The sequence below is a fragment of the Crocodylus porosus genome, unplaced genomic scaffold (genome assembly GCF_001723895.1).
Source record: "Crocodylus porosus isolate Cpor-Errol unplaced genomic scaffold, CroPor_comp1, whole genome shotgun sequence".
Classification (NCBI taxonomy): Eukaryota; Metazoa; Chordata; order Crocodylia; family Crocodylidae; genus Crocodylus; species Crocodylus porosus.
Genome location: NW_017728949.1, coordinates 45927080 through 45947754, shown reverse-complemented (window position 1 = coordinate 45947754; position 20675 = coordinate 45927080). Strand labels below are relative to the sequence as shown.

The following is a 20675-nucleotide window of genomic DNA, read 5'->3' as shown; positions in this document are numbered from 1 at the left end:
AGCTATAAACTGCTTCTGCACCTCTTCTGGACAATACCATAAACAGTTTTTTTCAAGATCTTAAAGGGCTTCTTATCAATAGTGTACTTGCTCCCAGTACACTACAATTGCCTTCCTTTCCAGCACATTTGCCTCTCAGCTAACTAAAATTAATGGTAACAGGTGGTTGTGCTGTCAAAAGTAAATATACTTCTCTCCTCCAGTCTCTCTGATTTCCTAGCTAACATGGGGGTGGGGAGATGACAGATGGCTTCTGCAAACTAATCACAGATAACATGGTGCTTTGCTGTATTGCATGCATTTCCAGGCATATAACAAACTATTTTTATTTAATATCCTCCCTGTGAAAAGCTGGACACCTTAATGGAATGTGGCATGCTCTAAGGAAATACATAATACATCCTAAATTATATTAAGATGGGATTAATCACAGTACTTTGTAATAAATGATGCACAAGATAACAGTGACTGCTTGGTAAAGAATGTTGAGGTTGGTGCTTATTACATGAAATGCTTTTGGCAGTGAGAAAAAGGGAGATCAAATAATCCACAGGCAAAATTTAGTCTTTATTTCCTTTTGATCTGCATTAATTCATCTTAGATTCAGGACTTGATCCAGTGCAGCATATCTATGCCCCTCTCTGCCACACAGACTGTAAAAAGCCACCAACACAGGCTCTGACACAGTTGGACAATGCTTAATTAACTGGACTAAATAAATTGCACAAGTAATTCAAATAAATTGATGATAAATATTCCTAGGCATTTGTGTGCAGAGGAGCTGCTCCTGATCCAAAGGAGTCAGACTATTGTCTTCCAGGGGAGCAGAATTTGGCAATAAATGAAGTAATCCTTTTTAATGCTAGATTTTTATTTTAGAAAAGTGTCTAAGCTTATGCTTTAAATCTTGTTTTACAGTTTTAGAACTCATAACTAAACCCCCAGTTTTAAATTTTTATTAAATATTTTATGAGAGTTAATTCTTTTTATTCCTAATTGTATGACAAAAATGTGCCATATTAAATAATCATGATTAAAACCCCATATGGGTGTTTATAGCTATCTTGGATTTAATTAAGTCAGAGGACTAGAACTGAGGTGTTGGGGATAGCCAAAGGTGTAAATTAATAAAGTAAAACAATACAACTTTAATTTGAAAGCTCACAGCTTTAAAGCCTGGTTATTTATAAAAAGGTGAAGGTAGGATGAGGGAAGGAGATTGGTAGGGACAGGTGAGTAGGGAAGAATACATGCAAAAGAACAAAAAGCATGACAGGACAGACTACAGCCTTAATCCCACAATTCCAAATGCACAGATGGTCCATGACCTTAAGTAAGCTTCACTGGAGTCAATGAAGCATGGCACAAGGGCCCATCTCTTGTAAATTGTAAGACTGGGCCCAAAAGTGCATGGATTAATTACATCAGCCTGTGGCTTTGATGAATTCAAATGTTCATTTTGATGGTGTCACTTATGCTTCTAAAGCAGTGGCTCCCAACCTTTTTCTGCTGTGACTGTAAATGCGGGTCATGAACCCCGCCCCAACTGCCAACTCACTCATGCCCAGTGGTGCCAACAGAGCTTGGGCCAGGCTGGGAACATAGGGTGCAGCAGCAGCAAGAGCCACACGGACCATGTGCCAGGAGAGCCCCACACGCAGACGAGGTGGAGCAAGGGGTGGACCCTGATTTGGGTTGCAACCTAATGTTAGGAGCCACTGTTCTAAAGACTATCTTGCCTGACTCCCCTGTTCTACAGATCCCCAGAATTTATTTTATTAAGCATTTTTATTACTAGTACTCCTGCATTTCTTGATGCTTGCATTTTCTCAAAGGAAATTATGTGAACCGTGTTATTCAAGTAAATGGATTTAAGATGCTTTGCCATATAAATGACAGCACTGCTGAATTGAGGTGTGTGAAACAGGCTGCATTTGGTTCAGATTTGGCCCAAATTGGGGACAGTGATTCTATTCATTGTTTCGGATCACTGTCACAATTCAATTCGGCCGAATCTGAATCTGAAGATTCAATGCTGATTTGGAGAATCAGCGATTAGTTTGTAGACACAGCTTTAAATGTTTTTTCTATATACTTTGAGGTACCAGGTTGTGGCTTGTGAACACTGAGATGGTGGGATGGATGGAACATCTCACAGGAGCATGGGGGGGAGCCCCTGGGGTTCCCCACCCCCATATGCTCAGTAGCAAACCTGGAAGTGGACCAGAACTACTTCTGGTCCACTTCTGGGTCTACCGTTGAATGCGCAGGGAACCTCTCCTCATGCCCCCTCCAGGTCAGTGATCGGCCACAGGGGGACCCCAGGTGCACCCCCAGACAAAGGAAGCACCAGTTGCTGAGCTGAGGGGTATGGGGGAGGGGGGCCATATGCTCCCCAGTGGAAGTGCTTCTGGTCCGCTTCCTGGTCCACTGCTGAGTGCGCTGGGGAACCCAACCCCCCATGCTCCCATGGGATGCTCCATCTGCCCCACCATCTCAGAATTCACGAGCCACCTGGTACCTTGAAGTATGTAGGAAAAACATTTAAAGCTGTGTCTATGTCTGAATCATAGACTCTTTCTGAATCTCTCCAAATCAATTCGGAGGGTTCTGATTTGATTTGGAGAGATTAAAGGGTCTCCAGATTTGACTGGATTCGGAAATTCGGCTCCCGAATCGGGCCGAATCTTCGCCAAATCAGTGACCAAAGCTTCATACAACTCTACTGCTCATATATGCACCCTCCCTCTTTGGTAACACAGTTTGGCCTTTAGATGTCATCCTGAACAGTTAACATCCTGCTGTACCATATGCCTTCATATAAAATATATAAAAACCAAAAATAAATCTTTGGTTTATCACCATCTAATTGTTGGTGTTTTTTAATACAGGTTAATCAATATGCAAACCAGCACTTCTTTAATATGAGGCGAGAAGACCAACTGAAAGAATGAATAGGAAAGAAGAAGTATGAAAGTCTGGGTGTGACACAGCTAAGCAACAAGAATAATTAATGGAGCGAAAAATAGAATGTTTTCAGAGAAGTACGGTAAGCAATTTAGACCCTCTCCAATGCATTGTAAGCATGAACGCTGTGTGGCCCCAGAGGCTGGGGGAGCACGGCAACTGCCCACAGGTGATGGCGGCAGTGGCAGTGGGGGCCTCCCTCAGGCAGCTGCAGCAGTGTCAGCAGCTGGGGATGGTGGCAAGTGCTGACTGGCAGTTGGCGACCACCTGCAGATGCTGTTGGTTGCATCAGCAGCAGCCAGCAGTGATCGGCGACCACCTGCAGATTCCTCCGGTGGTGTTGGGGGGGATGGGGAAGGTGGTGAGCAGCAACCGCCCTTAGGTGCTGCCAGCAGTGTCGGCAGTGCTTTTCACAGGGGGTGCACTGCCAATCTCAGAGGGTGCACGTGCACCTGCATGCATCCCCTATGCATCGGGTGCATGCGTCTATGTATGACTCAAATGTATTTTGATTTTTCCAGAATTCTGAGCATTAGTATAGTATATAAACATATAATGATAGACATTCACTCACCAATAGAATAGATTTTCTTCCCAAGTAATATTTCATCTCAGTAAGTGATGTTCTACTGACATTTGACATTAAACTTTTAAAATCAAGACCTATTTTATGTACAGCCCCCTATCTATGCAACTGTCTCCCTATCTATGCAACATGTTAATACTTGTTTAAATGAGTCTCTAGTACTACAAAGCAGAAAGCAAAGCCAATATTTTTTTAAAGTTGGGGTTCTCAACCTCCAGCCTATGGGCAAAATGAGCTATACAAAGCTATAGGTATCTGACCTGCAGGGCTTCCTACAGATCAGGAAATTTGGCAGTGGGGGAGTGGTGCCAGTATATATGGTCACCCTCCCCCACTGCCAAATTCCCAAAATCAAGCCCTGGCAGCAGGTTGGATCCAAGTCATGCTCCCTTCCCGCACTCATGTGACTGAATGAAATTAGTCCATGCTCTTTCCTCCAGGCTGAATAGTTGCCGACACTGCTGAAAAGGCCATTCTCCCTTTCCCCCTGTAGGGCCAGGTTGGGACTAGGCCATGCCCCTTTTCCCCCATGGGGCCATGCTGGAGCTGGGTTAAACTTCCCTCCCCCCATGGGGCTGAGCCACACTCCTTTACCCTGCTGGGCCTAGTTGCCTCCCCCTTGCAGGACTGGGTTGGATCTGAGCTACACCCCCTCCTCCTGTGGGGCCAGGTTGGGGATGGGCCATGCCTCTTTCCCTTGCAGGGCCAGGCCATGGCCTCCCCTTTTCCCTGCAGTGCTGGGCCACACCTCTGCCCTGTGGAGCCACATTGGAGTCAGACTGTGCCCTGGCCCCCTCCCTGTGGCAGGATGGGGCTGTGCTGCAACAGCCCCATGCTGGATCTGGACCACCAGCTGGATTTGGCCTACATACAACCTGAGCACTGCTCCCCTGGCTCACTGGACAAAAAAGTTGAGCACCACTGAAGTAAACAGATCTTTTGTACATCTGTCACCAGTCCATCCACAGGTAACTGAGAAATTCTAAGGCATCAGTGATGTACTAGCTCTTCTAAGATACCACATATATGGGATGGGAAAGGAATGAATGGTGTGTAATGATCTTCCTTTATGCTTTTGAAGGAGAACCTACTTCAGGTTAGATTATCCTTTAGAAAGGACAAAGTTTAATTTTTTTGTCATGCATACTCAATGAGAAAACTGGGGCTGGGACGATTCAAAGAGAAACTTTATGCATCCAACCATTTTGCCCTTAATCTCACTGCCCTCCTTCTCCAGAAAAAAAAAAGCTATAACTCACCCTTAAAGTGTTTCATGCTCTCTTTCATGATCCAGTATCCTGTTTAACACTTGCATTTCATATAACTAAAGAAAAATAGAATTGTCCTTATATAATTCCTGGTTGATCTACTAAAAATGGGCAAATCCTTGATAAATTAGTCAAATTACAGTATTATATTTAATGTTGAGTTTATCATCAGTACCAAAAGTACTTCTACTATTTGTTTTGCTTATTTTTTTACCTGTATGGAGGAAACTCTAATATCCCTCAACCACGTGGTTAGGTAAAATTAGAGTTCAGAGTTTTTTCAGATTCAAGGAAATTTGACATTTGAATAAAATGGATAAGCATTCTATAACAGGAAGTTTAGTGCTCCTGTTACTTTAAGAGAAGAGAAGCTGCAGACGGAGCTCAGGTAGCACTTAAGGAAAGACACCTGATAAGAAGGGGGGTGGGCTTAGAGAATACATAGGCCCAGCCTGAACTAGGGCAGGCAGTCTGGTCCTGGAAGCCATGGAAGGAAATGCTTCTGAGCAGGAGGGCTGCAGAGAAGCTTCTGATTTACACCAGGGATACACTCGAGTCCAGGAGCAAGGCAGACAAGTAGAATACTGCCTTGCCCGCGGTTTGCAATTGGGACTAATGGGGGGGAAAGGGAGGTCCCAGCAGGCCCAGAAACAGGGCAGAGAGAATAACAGGCTTGGGAGTAAGGCCAGAGCCTGGGAGCAGGGCAGAGGAAGGTTTAGAAATGGGGCTAGAGAGTGCCCAGAGAGGTTCAGAGATGGGGCTAGAGAAATCCCAGTGCCCAGAGACGGGCAAATCTGGGCTACAGAGAGCATGTCACCCAGAGAGGGGCAAAGATAGGGCTAGATAGAACCCAGTGCCCAGGGAAGGGCAGAGAGAGTACACTGGGGCTAGAGAGCACATTGACTTGAATGAGCCTGGGAGCAGGGCAGAGTCCAGGACTAAGGCATTAATTGATAACATCTGCAAGGCTTGGGCATGGCTAGAGAAGGAGATGAGGAGGCCAGGAAATTAGCCCATCAGTTGAAGAGCATTTAAATTCTAGCTCATTCAGGGAACATGGGGGCAGCTTCACATTTTTAAAAATTTATTTATAACAAGGCATGTCAGGAGAGCAGATGGGGAGGTGGCCTTGAGAACAGGGTGAAACAGTGGCTAAGTGGCCGCCAGGGGATGTCAAAGCCACCCCTGGGCAAGGCTTTTGTTACAATTCCAATAATCTAAGCGGAACTCTACATAATACCATTTAGTCAAGATTGCCAAATTACATGTGATTATTATTGTTGTTATGTTATAATAACATATTGATACTGACCTCATGGTTATGCAAATATTGTACTCATGTAAACAGATTGCACTTTGTGCCTCTTAGTAAAATCACCACACATTAAGCCCTTCCTACCTCTTTCTTACTTTGTGCATTGTTGATTACAACAAAATGCTTATGCTGTATTTAGATACAAAACAGTCAAACAGCACTGACAAGGATGCTGCTAATGGGAGAAGCAGCATACTGTATATAACCAGAACTGTTACGAGATGCAATATTCATCAATTACAAACTTGAGGATGTCATATTGTAAAATACCACATGATAGAAGATGCAGCATGGTGTCACAGCTGATTCCATTTACCATATGGCATGTTATTATTTTGTATTTCCTTGGAGAGCTTACTAAAGACAAAAGAAGAAAATAACACTTTCCAGGTATATAAGATAGTAATCAGAAGTTGCGTAATTCTTGATTATAGCAATAAAGTCTATAACTGAGGTAGAGAAAGAACTGAAAATTGGAGGCTGAATGCATGCTGTACCGTTCTTCAGCTATTGAACAGAGAATGCATTCTTGTCAGGAATGGAAAAAAACTACCAATTATCATTTGTAAAAGTCCAAGAGACAGCTGAAAAGAAACCAAAACCAGGAAATGCTATGTATGTTGCCATACACAATGACATACACTTTTTACATCCAACTTTCAGTGATCATCTGCAGAAAATGATAAGCTAATAACCTTAGAAGATAACACTTCATATACATTTATAGCCAGAACAAAATCATCTAAAGACTGGTCACAGCAACATGGAGAAATCATTACTTTAAAAAGATTAAAGTAAAAGGATTCTAAAATCATCATGGTAGTTGAAATTAAAGAAATTGAGTAGTTTTTTCAAGGAGGGGGAGAACCTACACAAAGTCCACAAACATCTTTCTTTTACTAAATGTCAAATTAATCCACTAGAAAATATTTAAATGTAGTTCAAGTTAATGAGAGGATTAAAAAAGAATCCTATTACACATTAAAAACATACCACTTCCAGGCCTTGTCAGACTCTCATTTGCTCCATTTCTAGGAAGAAGTGTACAGTTGGGCCTCCTCTCCTGTCATGTACCATTAAAGCCACACTTCTCCTTTACCTGCCCATAAATAACTTCTGGCCTGTGCCTTCTCCACTCACAAGTTTATTGTCCATTCCTTCAGAGTGGAACTGTTTGGGAAATAACATTCCTATTCCATGGGAAATTCCGAATTTTCAAAACTTCCTTTTACATCAAATCAAATTTGAAAATTTCTCATGAAACAAGTCCAAGTAGTTTGGTTCATCTCAACTTTTATTGTTTTAACTTGCTATTACAAGGCCCCATCTACATATTACACTTCAGACACAATTAACCAGTTAATCATGTCTTAAGTTGTCACCCAGCTACATGTTCAATCAATAGGTGGTGTGATAAAAGGAAGAATAAGCCACGAAGTTATTCCACAAAATGTGTGATAACTTTGTGGCCCCTTCCTATCTTGCTGTTAACTGAACATGGGGCCAGAGGCCTTTGTGGCTGGGAACCTCATCAGCCGATATGTCTCCCAGCCAGGGACCCACGTACACCTCAGATTCTGAGACCTCACAGCACATACATGCTCCCAGTCATTGGAGCACATGCTCTCCCAGCTGGGAGCCCTACCAGTTAACAGTGGCTTCCAGCCCTGGGAGCTTGCTACTTACCAGTGTAGGGGGAGCCAAGGATCATGATCCTAGGCTCCCTCTGTATCAGCAATAAGGTGTGCTGAGATCTGATTAATGATCCCAAAATCGTGAATCCTGCCATCTACATGTAGCATGGCAGGAAGCACAATTGTGTAGATCACAATCAGATGCCTCAGTGCCTTAACTTGCACGTCTGGAACAGCCCTAAGAATCACTTCGATATTTTCCAGTTGGAAGTTTTAGTGATATCAATAGATTCCCCTGAAATCTTTCAATATTATCCAAGTAGACTTTCTGCTTGGAATATTCTGTGACCAGCACAACTCTGAAGTGGATCCTTGCTGGTTTTCTACATGCCACATCTGGACAACTAACACAGTGCCAGATTTTCACCAGCATTTCAGACTAATTCAGACATCGGGGAATGCTTAAATACTCACAACAGCTAGTCAGATCCACCCCATCCAGTAAGACATACCTGGCCACAGCAAGTCATACATGTATATTCTGCATGGTTTGATTATTCTAATTAATTAAATCTGGAAATTAAATTCCATGTCTGGAAAATTCAGGAACAAAATACATCCAACCTTTTTATCTGGTCAATATCTTGCTGTAAATCAACAGTACACTACTAGCCTGTTCTACAGCTTGGCACCCCACTGAATTAAAACTTCACTCAAAGGAACTCTTACTCCTCTTCCCATTTATGGTAGTGAGAGTTGATATTTGAGTAGATAAGTAGGGTGTAAGTATCCCACTGATAGTAGGTAGCTCTTTGCTGCGCTGCTTTGTCTGCTCAACTCCCTGGCACCAGGGTCGTGCAAGAATTGGACAGTGGGTTGTGCTTTGCTGCTCCCATCCCGGACTGGTCCAGGAGGGGAGGGAAGCATCAGCCAACATTCCCTGCCCCCTCCCCTAACTGGGCATTCCCTGGTTTCGGGAAGTGGCTGGAGGGGATTCGCTGGCTCCCTTTCAAGCTTCCACTTGATTGAAACTGGTTTAAGATAAACCTGGTTGAATGTAGTATCAAACATAACTGATTTGGGTCAAACCGGTTTATGAAAATTCTGTCCCAGACTCCTTCCTGGATCAAGTGAAATCAGAGTCCTGCAGCATCCCAGTATGCTTTGCAGCTCTGGGCTGGACTCTGCTGTCTGCTTCAGAGAGCAGGGGTGGAGGTAGAGGTGGAGGTGGCTTGCTTACTGGCCTCACTGGCTGGCTCACTGCCCTGCCCCCTCTCCCCACCAGGCAAACCCCTGCTGGGGTCTGGGACCAGAAAGGGAGGTTAAATTTCCCTGCCCCTAAGTACAGAGCTGCTCTGCCCTGCTAAACTTGCTTCTGGTTCTAACTGTGGACTACAAATCCCAGAGGCAACTGGAAGCAGGGAAAGGAAGTGATGAGAAACTCTGCAGAGTTCTGCTAATATGATTGTGGACTGCAAATCCCAGAGTCCTTAGGGGCAGTAGGAAGAAACAGCAAACACATAGCCCATACTGGCTACAAGCTAGAGAGCCATGCTTTAGCATCCCCTGGCTTCTGGCTTGAGCCACTGTAGTCATGTGGCTGCATTTCCTGAATCAAAGGTGAATATGTGTTAATTTGCTTATTGGCTCAATCTTTGCAACATAGACTAACCTAGAAAGGCTGAATCAATTCAGCCTTGGGCTTTTTGACTGTCTGTGCTTAGCCTTACTGAGTAATGACAGGACTCAATAACAGCCACTTACTGAGTGAACCTTTTCACTGATAGCGGCACATCCACCTGTTCCCATTCCCAAAGCAATGTGAACTGTACCAGGATGTGTGTCAATATGTCCAGGCCATCATTCTCAGTGTCAAACATGCTTATTCTGTATTTAAAGTCATAATCTCCTCTTTTGGTCACCAATATTGGCTGCTACAGAAATGACAAATGTCACTAAGAGACAATTATTCAGTGGGAGATAAGTAGGAGGTGCAATTTGGTCTTTTTATATGCATCTTTAAAAAAAGAGAAAGAAAGAAAGCTATAATAAAGAACTTAAAAGTCCATAATAGAGGTTAAATCATACAGTCTTTTCAAATGTAACATTCATATTAACATCAGTGAGAATTGTAAGAATGATTTATAGGGTTTTAACAGAACACCTTTTGTAATACATCTATTGTTTTATAAACCACCTGTGAAATGTTATCTTTTTAAGAAAACTATATAACATTATAACAATAGAAATTGTATACATTTTTATTATTACTTTATTTTATTTTATTTTATTTTGCTAATTTAACTCCATGTTGTTAAAAGACTATTTCCATGCACTGGTGTTTGACAGAATAGAATTTATTTAACTTTCATAAATTAAGAATTTACATTTTTGTGTTTTAAATATTTTAAATTCCTATTGTTCTGATCAAGTCAGTTACCTTGACAACAAGCATAAGATGAAGGTGCTAGAAGTACTATTGTGTCAGAAACCTATAGTGTGGGTGTTCAAATTTCATAGAAGAAAAAAATGAAGGATTAAAAAAAAACACACCAAAAATCTTTTAAAAACCCTTTCATTGTGTCTCAGAGTTATTAAAGTAAGAGTGCAAGAATACTGGATGTAGGCTCAGGTAGTACCCTAATCATTTTCTTATAATCTGCTGGTTACTTGTTAGGACCTGTGACATTGTTTTCTTTCTGGATTGTTAAATGTAACAGAGAAGAAAAATAAACATACAAAGTTTTGAGGGTCAGCATAGGAAAGAACTTCCTTAAAGTTTTTCTTTTTAAACAAACAACATTACCTTTATTGTCCATTTACTTTCTTACAAAGTATTGTCATTAGTAAGTTACTAATCATTGCCACTCCATTTCCATTAGATTTAGTAAGGTTTTCTACATAGTTCCACATGCCATTCTCCTAAGAGAGGCTGAAGAAATGTGGGCTAGGTAGACTTACCATTAGGGAAAATAACTCCAGACAAAGACTACTAATTAATGGATCCAGTTGGATACCACAGGAGAAGGGGTGGGGAGGAGTATATTTGGAAACAACAATTATTAATATTTTTATTAATTATGTGAATGAAGGAATATCGTATACTGATCAGAATTGCAGATGGGAAAACTGGCAGGGTTTGCAAACACTTTGGAGGACAGGATGAAAATGAAAAAGATCTGGATAAAATGGAAAACTGGCCTGTATGAAATTCAAAGATAAATATAACATATTATACATAGACAAGAAAAAACAAAGGATAACAGATGGTCTTACTACAAAGGATAATATGTTATTGTGCATGAAAAATTCAACATTTACACTCTAAAAACAATAAGACAACCAAACAATCAGCCTAGAAATCAGGGAATCTCCTCAACTGGAGGTTTTTAAGAAAAGCTGGACAGGTGTCTTTATTGGATCATTTAAGAGTAGTAAATCCTCTAGATGTGGCAGTAGTGTAAGTGGAGCAGGGCAAGGCGGACACTAGGGCTCTGTGAAATTTTGGCAGCTGCTTTGTTTTGGAGGTGTTTTGACCCATTTCAGTCCAATTTCAGCCACAACCTGCCAGCACTTTAAAAAAATAAAAAAGCCCCACGCTCACCAGCTGCAGCAGCAGCAATCAGCAGAGCCCCCCTGTGCAGCATGGGGCAGTGGGGGGCAATGGAGATCACCCCCCAACTTGGTACCTGCATGGCAGCTGCTCCATGGCTGCCGGGGTTGAGTGATGCCAGGCTCTGGGTGACAGGTGGAGGCTTCCCAGATCCTAGGCAGTGTGGCACCCTGCTGAGCTGCGCTGCACCTGTGCGGTGCAACAGCTGCCATGCAGGTGCCGAGCAGGGGAAGAAGATCCCACGGCCCCCCACTTCCCCATGCTGCACGGGGTGGGGGAGAGGCTGCCACAAGCTGTGAGAGGCCCTGATTGCCGTTGCTGCAGCTGATGAGTGTGGGGCTTTTTTTTAAGTGCCAGGAGGGGATGGGGCCAGGCAGGGGATAGGGCTGGACAGGGCAGCCATGGGGGCTTCTCCCATGGCTTCTCCAGCTGTGCTGGTCTCTTCCCGGGCAGGGGGAGCCACAGGAGAAGCCCCCATGGCTGCCCTTCCCAGACCCAGACCCTGCCTGGCACTTATGTAAAAAAAAAAAAAAAAGCCCTGAATTCACTGGCTGCAGCAGTGATTATTGGAGCCTCTGAGGGTTCATGGCAGATCCCCCTGCACCCCCAAGCAGTGCAGGGAAGCGTGGATCACCCTTCCTCCCCCTTTGGCACCCACGCGGCAACTGTCACATCACACTGGTGTAGCATGGCTCGGCAGGCTGCCGCACGCTGTCTGGGAGCTGGGGCACCTCCAATAGTCAGCCAGAGTTCAGTACCACTCAGCCTCAGCAGCCCCAGCTCTCAAACAACACACGGCACCCTGCCAAGCTGCACTGCACCCACACCATGGGGTAGCTGCTGCATGGGTGCCAGCTGGGGGGGGCAATCTCTGCTGCCCCCCACTGCCCCGTGCTGCATGGGCGGGAGCTCTGCCATGAGCCCTCAGTGACCCCAGTTGCCGCTGCTGCAGGTAGTAAGTGCAGGGTTGGGGGGGGGTTGTATTTTTTTTTAAAGTTCCCAGAGGATGGGGCCAGGCGGGAGATGGGGCCGGGCAGGGCAGACATGGGGGCTTCTTCTGCAACTCCCACCACCAGGGCAGAGGCAGGCACAGCCAGAGGAGCCGCAGGAGAACCTGCAGCCACCTGAAACACCAAAACGAATCACTTTCCTCCTAAATGGCCGAATCCAAAACTGAAATGAAGCATAGCCATTTTGCACCTGCCCTGGGCACCAGCTGTGAGGGTACACCAGGATCCCTCCTCCCCCCGGGCAGGAGTCTTTGTCATAGCAAGATAAGCTTTTTTAAATGTTTTATTTAAAATAACTAAAAGAGGCCAAAGGTGGCCTTGCTTCATAGACAGAATTCAAATATATTTACAGGGAAAAACAGAATAAAGTACTTTTTAGTTAATAGCTATGACACTTAAGCAAGCAACAGGGCTAAGGGTGAGGTTGTCTTGATAATGGAATTTTAAACAGCTTGGGATCCAAAGACTTGACCTATTTACATTTTATGCAAACTATTTTAAAACTGTAATAGTCATTATTACATGTGCTGAGTACCCAGGTTGGATGAAAATTCAATATTTAAAATAGAGAACATTTGAAACCTATTATATAAATCAGAATAGGACATTACTAGAGCATTCACCTCTTTAACTTCATCCTTCAGCAGATATCTGCATTTTTTTAATATACCTTTATCAAATTTGAAAATTGTGCAAGTACCATATGTTTCAGAAGTGCCTCAGACCCAACTAAATAGAGTTACTGTATCTATTATAGGGCTTTCTCAGACATATATAACTCCTTCAACTGTCAATTCTCATATGCATCTTCCAGAAATAATGCTTCTTTTAGATATTCACAGAGTAGAGTGAACAGATGCTATTACTGCTCTGTTGATTCACATTACAGGCTCATAGCTTTGATGAAATATAAGGTGTAGATAAAACTACCAATGAACAGTAAAGGATATTAAACAAAGTATTTAGAATGTCTGACTTTCTTAAATGAGATCACTGGTGGTTGTTAGCTGGTGATTTTAAAACAGGAGCACTTATTAATATAATTAGGAATTGATCTATGCTGCTGGCAAATGGCTGGCTAAATTGATATTCTGAACTGCCTGTGGAACAGCAATTAGGATTGGTGCAGGTCAAAACACAGTAAACGGCACCTTCAAGGTTTTCTCCTTGCCAGCCTATGGCTGGTCTTCTCACACAAAAATAATGCTTATGATATTACTTTTGATATCAGAAGAGTAAATAAGAAAAGTAAATAAATAAAATAATTCTGGGACTCAATATTAAAATAAAAAAAAAATCAAATAGCAGTAGGAGCCAGCTTCACAAATATGCATGCCTGCATGTGATGACTACATTATGTATTTGGTGAATCAAATCAATAGTAAGGTATTGAACTAGTTTACCTTCTTTTATAGCCAAAGATGCCTGGAAACAAGTGATAGAACTTAAAAACAAAAGAGAAACATTGCATATACTAAAACAACGTAATGTACAACATGGCCTCAGCTCAGAGGATAACTTCCACATATGCTTATAGTTTGTGTGGCAAAAATACAATGTGCAACTAAATTCATAGATAAGCTCTAAATGTTTTTGTTTAAAAATATGTATCTGCTATAAGGCTATACAGACTGCTTTAGACCTACATCTGCAACATGGTATAAATCTACATCAAAAAGGAAAAAAAGTCAGTTTTTAAAATAAAAAAGAATACAACAGAATCAAACACTGTTTTAAGAGAGAAAATAACACTTTTGTAATTGATTATCTCACCAAAGGACCATCTTATTTCTACTAAAAGAATTAAAACATAAGAGATATAAATTCCTTTTTTATTGTTTAGAAATTTATTGAATTTTGTTTGACACCACAGATGACAGTAAATGTGATTAACTGCTGCTCATAATTGGAGTTTCATTCCAGTGGTTATTGCTTGTCAGTATCAATTAATAGCTCCACAAAAACCTCATTCATTTCACAATATTAAAGAATGATGGCTTGTGGGAATTATGCTAAACTAGCGCTTTCAATTAGATTTTGAATTTTATAGTATACTGAATAACAGTTTATGACTCTATAATAGTAAGTAGCAATGGGTTATTGTTGTGTGGTAATCACTCTAATTACATATATGTTTATCTAGAGAATTGCAATTATTGTAGTCGTCATATTTAAAAATAGACAATTGTATGTGATTGTTCCCTTAAAGCTACAGGGTGTTTTTTTCATTTATTATGGGTGAAATTTTGACTGTCACAATAAGGCTTTTCTCCCTATAGTGGACAAGTACTGCTTGCCCCACAGTAGAATTTACCAATTAAAATCTAAAATCTTGCATATGCTAATATAATTTTAATAGTAGAATGAGTTTGTACTTCAAAGATTTAAGACTGTAGGGCTAAAGTTTTCAAATTTTATGTTCATAATTTTAGAAACCCTGTTCTGAAAAGTTTGGCCTAGAATTCATTTTTTAATCATTGCTTTAACTGCATCTTATGTGTTTACCATAGGAGGACTCTAGGAAAATATATTTCTGTGTAACTTTTGCTGCTTTTATTACAATATTTAGGAAGTAAAATTAGTATGTACTAAACAATAGCAGTATGTCTCTGTACCCAGTATGCAGGCACACATTTATTGGCAAAGCTTGTGAGGCTAGGCACTCGGTTTGACAGCATTTCTGTGTATGAATGTAACATGGTAATTTGTGAACACCCCATGTATTCAATTCCATAATTGTCTTGCCAAATGGAAAGACAGAGGGTTTTCTGTGCAACAATGGGCAGAAACTTATTGATTTTAAAGGGGAAAAAACTTAAAAAACTAAATTATTATTGAAATGTGAATAAGCAGAGCCCCAGATGTCTATTTAGCAGAACAAAAGCTTCAAATCCCTTTGCTACTGTGTATGCTTGATAGCTGGTTGATAATATCCATTGATACCTTCTAGCATCCCCTCCTCTGTTCCCTCAATAGAGTATATCATCTTGTTATCTTGAATGGATAGCTGAACAAGAAAAGAAAAATACTAGTGGTGGAAAAAGGAAATAAAAGTCACACAGAGCCCTTAACATGAAAGGGGAGAATGGGGAATAAGGCATGGGATGAATGCAGAAGTAGAGGCCCTGGCATGAGCCCAGGGAGCAGTTGCCAATAATCTGTGAAATAGGAGGACAGAAAAGGGTGGCAGAGGACAGAGTTTGTGGGGGAGATTTGCTGGATCCAAATAGTTTGCAATGCCTACAATGTAGTTAGCCTAAAGCAACAAAGTATGCATATTTCCATAGTAATGGAATTTGTACAGGTTCCTTCTGGTAAGGTACCATGAAGTTCTGAACTTCTTACTCAGCTGCATGCTTTTAGATTTTAGTTTGTAAATAGACTGGCTGTATAGAAATCAACAGATATTTGACTGAATATTTCCAAAAAGCCAGGATTTGGCCCTTTGGCCAAAAATATAGATAAGAAGAATAACATGGAAAAGTCATTTTTAAGAACTAACATGTTAACAATACACATAATGATCTAACTTTTTTCATAGGACTCCCACAGATACAGATGTTATACTTTTACTGGTATAAGTGTTCGGAAAACGGTTTATACACATAACAGCGCAGAAGTTCAGCTTGCATAGACTGGTTTAAAAATGGCAGAACCTGGTCTAAAAATTGCCTCTCCACCCACAGGGCAAGTGTGTGTTTAGTTTACTACTAATCAAAACTATGTTGCTTACAGAAAACTGCTTCATTAGATTGATTCCACCTTCAGCTTTTTGAATATCTGTACCTAGCCCCATTGTCCTTGGTGATGAGTGATGCATTGACATCAAGTCTAAATTCTGATAAGCAGATTACAAAATGCTTTAGAATATTCTTAGTAACTGTCATTGCTGAACTTGTTTATTCAAATGCACTATAATAAATTGCTGATAATTTCTTTATTCTGATCCCAGCTATGCATTTCTCCAATTTAAATCCCAGATCAAGAAAATTAAAACAATAGGATCCAATTCCAATCTCACTTCTATTCTTTGAGACAATGACTTTAAATTCATGTGAAAAGAGCGTAATAAGTAAGATCAGAATCAGCCTCCTGGGGTAGTAAATTATTTAAGCCCATTAGACAAAATAAAAAAGGTAACAATGAAAGCGATTGGAGCCTTCTAAGAAAATTTTAGGTCAAAACTGTGGTGCATATCTTCTTTAATGTACTCATTCTTCATCCAGTCATACTCTTTTTAAGTCAGTGCCAAATTCCTATCAAAGTCAATGTGAACAGGAGCAAGACCTTTTTTATTACTGCTTGATTAGTTTGCTCAAGTCACAAAAGTGGAAAATTAATGTCTGTGATCAGAAAGCCTCAGAAGGTTTGCTGGTTCATTTGTATGGGAAAAAACATTTTACAGAGGTTTGGGTAGTTATTCATTTATCTAAACTTTTAACTTTCTTTGTTGAAGGTTTCTATTCCAATCTGTTTATAAATGTTAGGGGTTTTTTGTAGTTTCATTGCATTTTTGTTATTGGTTGAGGTCCATATTAAAGATGCTGCCTATCATGACAAGTACTGTACAAACACTTTCAGTCCTTGCTAAAAGCAAGTGTAGAAAAAGCCACAGGAGAAAAAGCTAACTAAAGTCTTTCAAGTCACAAAAGATATTTGGGTGGAAGGCTTAGGTTTTCTCTTATTTTCCCTTTGTTGGTTTTCCTATTACTTCTTTTTCATTAAGAATATTTATTGGGGAATAAAGCATGAGAAAGAATAACTTCATCAGCCACAGTCTAATAAATCCATAAATAAAAAAATACAAAATATTGCTAGTCGTGATTAAAGAGAACAAAAAATCCTGCATGTATGTATACCAACAGTTTTGTACAAGAGTGAAACGAAGAGTTCAAAAATCCAATCCAGTTCTCTTATATTCAGACCCAAATCTAATAAACCTTTAATCTTTACAACCTAGGACACAAATTCAGGCATTGCAGCTATTGTAGATTCAATTCTAATTTCTTATTCATACAAATCAGTCACTCTCCCAGATAACTCTAAAGGGCTGATAATGCCAGCATAAAAGACTGCCATGATATATTTCTCAATCTCCAACAATGAATTTGATCAAGATCCTGTAAATTTAGTATTGCAGAATTTCTACTCAACATTCTTTAGAAATAATGAAATATAATTTTATTTTAGATGCTTTCAATGTCTAAAGATCATATTCTGTTTATTCTCCAAAAATAAACCACCCCAAAACCCCATATTCGTTTACACTATTGCATTACAGAATGCCCTCCATATTTAAAAAAAAATCATATTGCACCTTCTCTTAAATCTGCAAATATTTCAGCCTCTCCATGCAAAAGCAAGAAGCAGACTGTGGAGTAGTACTGTGTGATTTCAGTTCAGTTGAATAATAAGACTGAAAAATTAAGTGTCTTGAAAAAATGAGCCAAAAATTGGCCTCTTGTGTACTATTTTAATAACTAATAACTCTAGTAATAGAGTAACTTGGGGCCCCTCTATCCATGCAAGTGAAGGCCCAATGGGATTGAATGCACAGTCCACACAATCATGCCTTCTGCCATGTTGCACATGCATGGCAGGAGGCATTACTGCAGGATCACATGTTAGATCCCATCACATCTTATTGCCATTTCAGGGGGAGCCCAATCTGAAGCTCCCTCTGCATCAGCAAGAAGCAAGCTTCAGCAGCTGGGAGCCCCTCAGCTGGGTGCCCCATGCACCCCCATGGTTAGGAGATGCAGCTGCCACAATCACCCAACCTTGAGGCTGCATGAAACCCCAGAGCTGCAGGCTTTGCCCCAAGCACCAAACTTCATTGCTATAGCACTGTGTCCCTGCTGCTCCAGGGAGAAGTATACAGTACTTAGTCTGTATCAGGTATACTATGTCTTTTGTACAGCAAGAACAGGTTTTCTTTGCTCTCCCCAATCTCTCCTTTGGCAGACATTTTTTCCATCAAGCAACAGGTAATGCTGCTTGATATATATCATCACATCATGTGACCTGCTTCACATTCAGAGGGCAGGCAATTCAGAAAAAAAGTGACCTGGGAACCAGTTTCAGCCATATTGAAACTGGTTTATGTGCACTGAACTTCTATTCAGTTACTGATCACTTAACAGTTTTTGTGCAACTTCTGTCCCTAACCTGGAGGACTGGTGAGCAGGGCCCTGACAAGGAGCTACAACTGTGAGTTGCTACTACACACTGGTGAGCCAGAACAGGCTTTTATCCCTGCCCTAGGTGGTGATGTGAGAGAGATTGGGGTGGGGGATGGGCAGGAATATGAAGCTAGGATGCAGAGAGTTATTGCAAAGGGGGAAGGCAAATAGGGGTGGGAAAAGAGTGGTGAAATGAAGAAAGTCATCCACTGAAGGATAAAATAAAAAAAAGTTAAAAGTAATAAGAAATAAAGGGAAACTAAATTAAAGAAGGTTTCATGTTTTAATGAATTGGGATTTAGGATTGGGGTATGGGACATGTTGGGGTATGGGACATGTTGGTCATGCTTCCCAGGGTGGCTGGAAGGTGGAAGTATTTGGGGAAGGCACTTTTGGGGTAACTACTGTCTCTGTCCTGGAAAGGAAGCCCATGTTCATGGAAACCCTATCTGTCCCCCACCTTGTTCCCCCCAAAACCCCTGTAAACCCCACTCCTGGACTTGTTCGTGCCTTGTGGCCTAGCTAGCTGTTATGTGCTTTGCAAGCACAGGGTTTCACCTCTATGTATGGGAAGGTCACACCCCAGGAGGTGGAGGGGGGAGTGGCCTTGGTGCCCGAACTGCCTTCAGGGCAGTAGAGTTCAGGGGATAGAAAGTTTGTCCACACATAACAGGAGGGTGGGGGAGGGGACACCGTATCCTGAGATCCTGTAGGACTGCAACTTGGGCAGTTCATCTGTGAGGAGTGGCCATATATTAATTGAATACAAGCTGTGCAACATGGATCAAAGACAAACCTGCCCTGGAGTGGTGTAACTTTAAGCTACTTGAAGAGTGCATAAAACCAGTTTCAGGTGTTAATGTATAGACAATCCAGGAGCCACCTAAAATTAAGATGTGTAACAGGGCCTTAAGTAAAGCATGTCACATTTAGTGTCTGTTCTGACAGGACTCCTTCTCACAGGAAGAGGTACTAATGGCTCCTTAAGGAAACAGCCTTGAAGGCTGGCTGAGGAAAGGGAAGAGAGTAGTTTATTAGGGCCCTGGCATACATTATATTTAAGATGTGATTAAAGTGTTAATCATGCCATACATCATAACAAGACTACTCATTTAAGCCAATTTATGGTGTGATACAGTAGCAAATGAGCAGCAAAGATATTCCACACATAATAGTTAACATCCTTGTGGCTTGTTGCTATCATGCCTTAAATTGAACCCGTGGCATGTTGGTGCTGCCCTGTGATATATCCCAATATCCAGTGAGCACACATATTTGATATGGAGCAACCATCCCCTGCCCAATCAGTGGGTTTGGGCTGTGGGTATCCATGGAGGAAGATAAGAGGAGACGCCATCTGAGCAAGACCGGTGACAAAGGCAAGGAGTGCTAAGGTAAGGAACGGGGGCCCAGACAGTCTCCCTAATCGGGGGGGTGGCACACACAGTCTTGCAAGGCCTTAAATGCCTATATACCAATGCTCGCACTATGGGGAATAAACAGGAGGAACTCACCCTCAGAATAGCTAGTTCAAACCCAGACATCATAGGGCTAACAGAAACGTGGTGGGATTCATCCCACGACTGGACAGTTGGCATTGGGGCTATAGGCTTTACAGGCAGGATAGAGAAGGAAGGAAAGGTGGGGGTGTGGCGCTTTATGTCAAGGAGTACCACACATCCTCTGCCAGCAGAATGGGGTCAGAGGAAGGGCAGGCTGAAGTGCTCTGGGTCAAGATTCAAGGGGGCCATGGGAAGAGCTATTTGACGGTGGGGGTCTACTACAGACCCCCAACCAAGGGAAGGAGGTGGACTGGGAATTTTCAAGCCAGCTTGCAGAGGCACTTAAGGCAAGGGATGTAGGTGTCATGGGTGATTTTAATTACCTGGACATCTGCTGGGAGGATGCTCAAAAGTCCCCCTGGCTCACCAAGGGCATCCGGGAATGCCTGATTGCCAAAAAAGCGGTGTACACCTGGTGGAAGGGGGGTGTTATCTCCAAAGAGGAGTATACCTCCTCTGCTCGGGCCTGTAGGGGGACTGTCAGGAAAACTAAGGCGGACATAGAGCTAGGACTAGCATCCAAGATCAAGAATAATAA

At 41.7% G+C, this 20675-nt stretch overlaps 1 protein-coding gene across 2 annotated transcripts in view; it reads left to right on the top strand.

The window, feature by feature from the left end:
- The first annotated feature begins 2890 nt into the window (after window positions 1-2890).
- The window catches only part of B3GALT1 (beta-1,3-galactosyltransferase 1), a 220768-nt gene continuing 202983 nt past the window's right edge, over window positions 2891-20675 (top strand). For both annotated transcript variants that reach the window (XM_019554327.1, XM_019554328.1), the window contains exon 1: window positions 2891-3049. The gene's annotated coding sequence lies outside the window, so the exon portion shown is untranslated. The remainder of the gene's footprint in view (window positions 3050-20675) is intronic.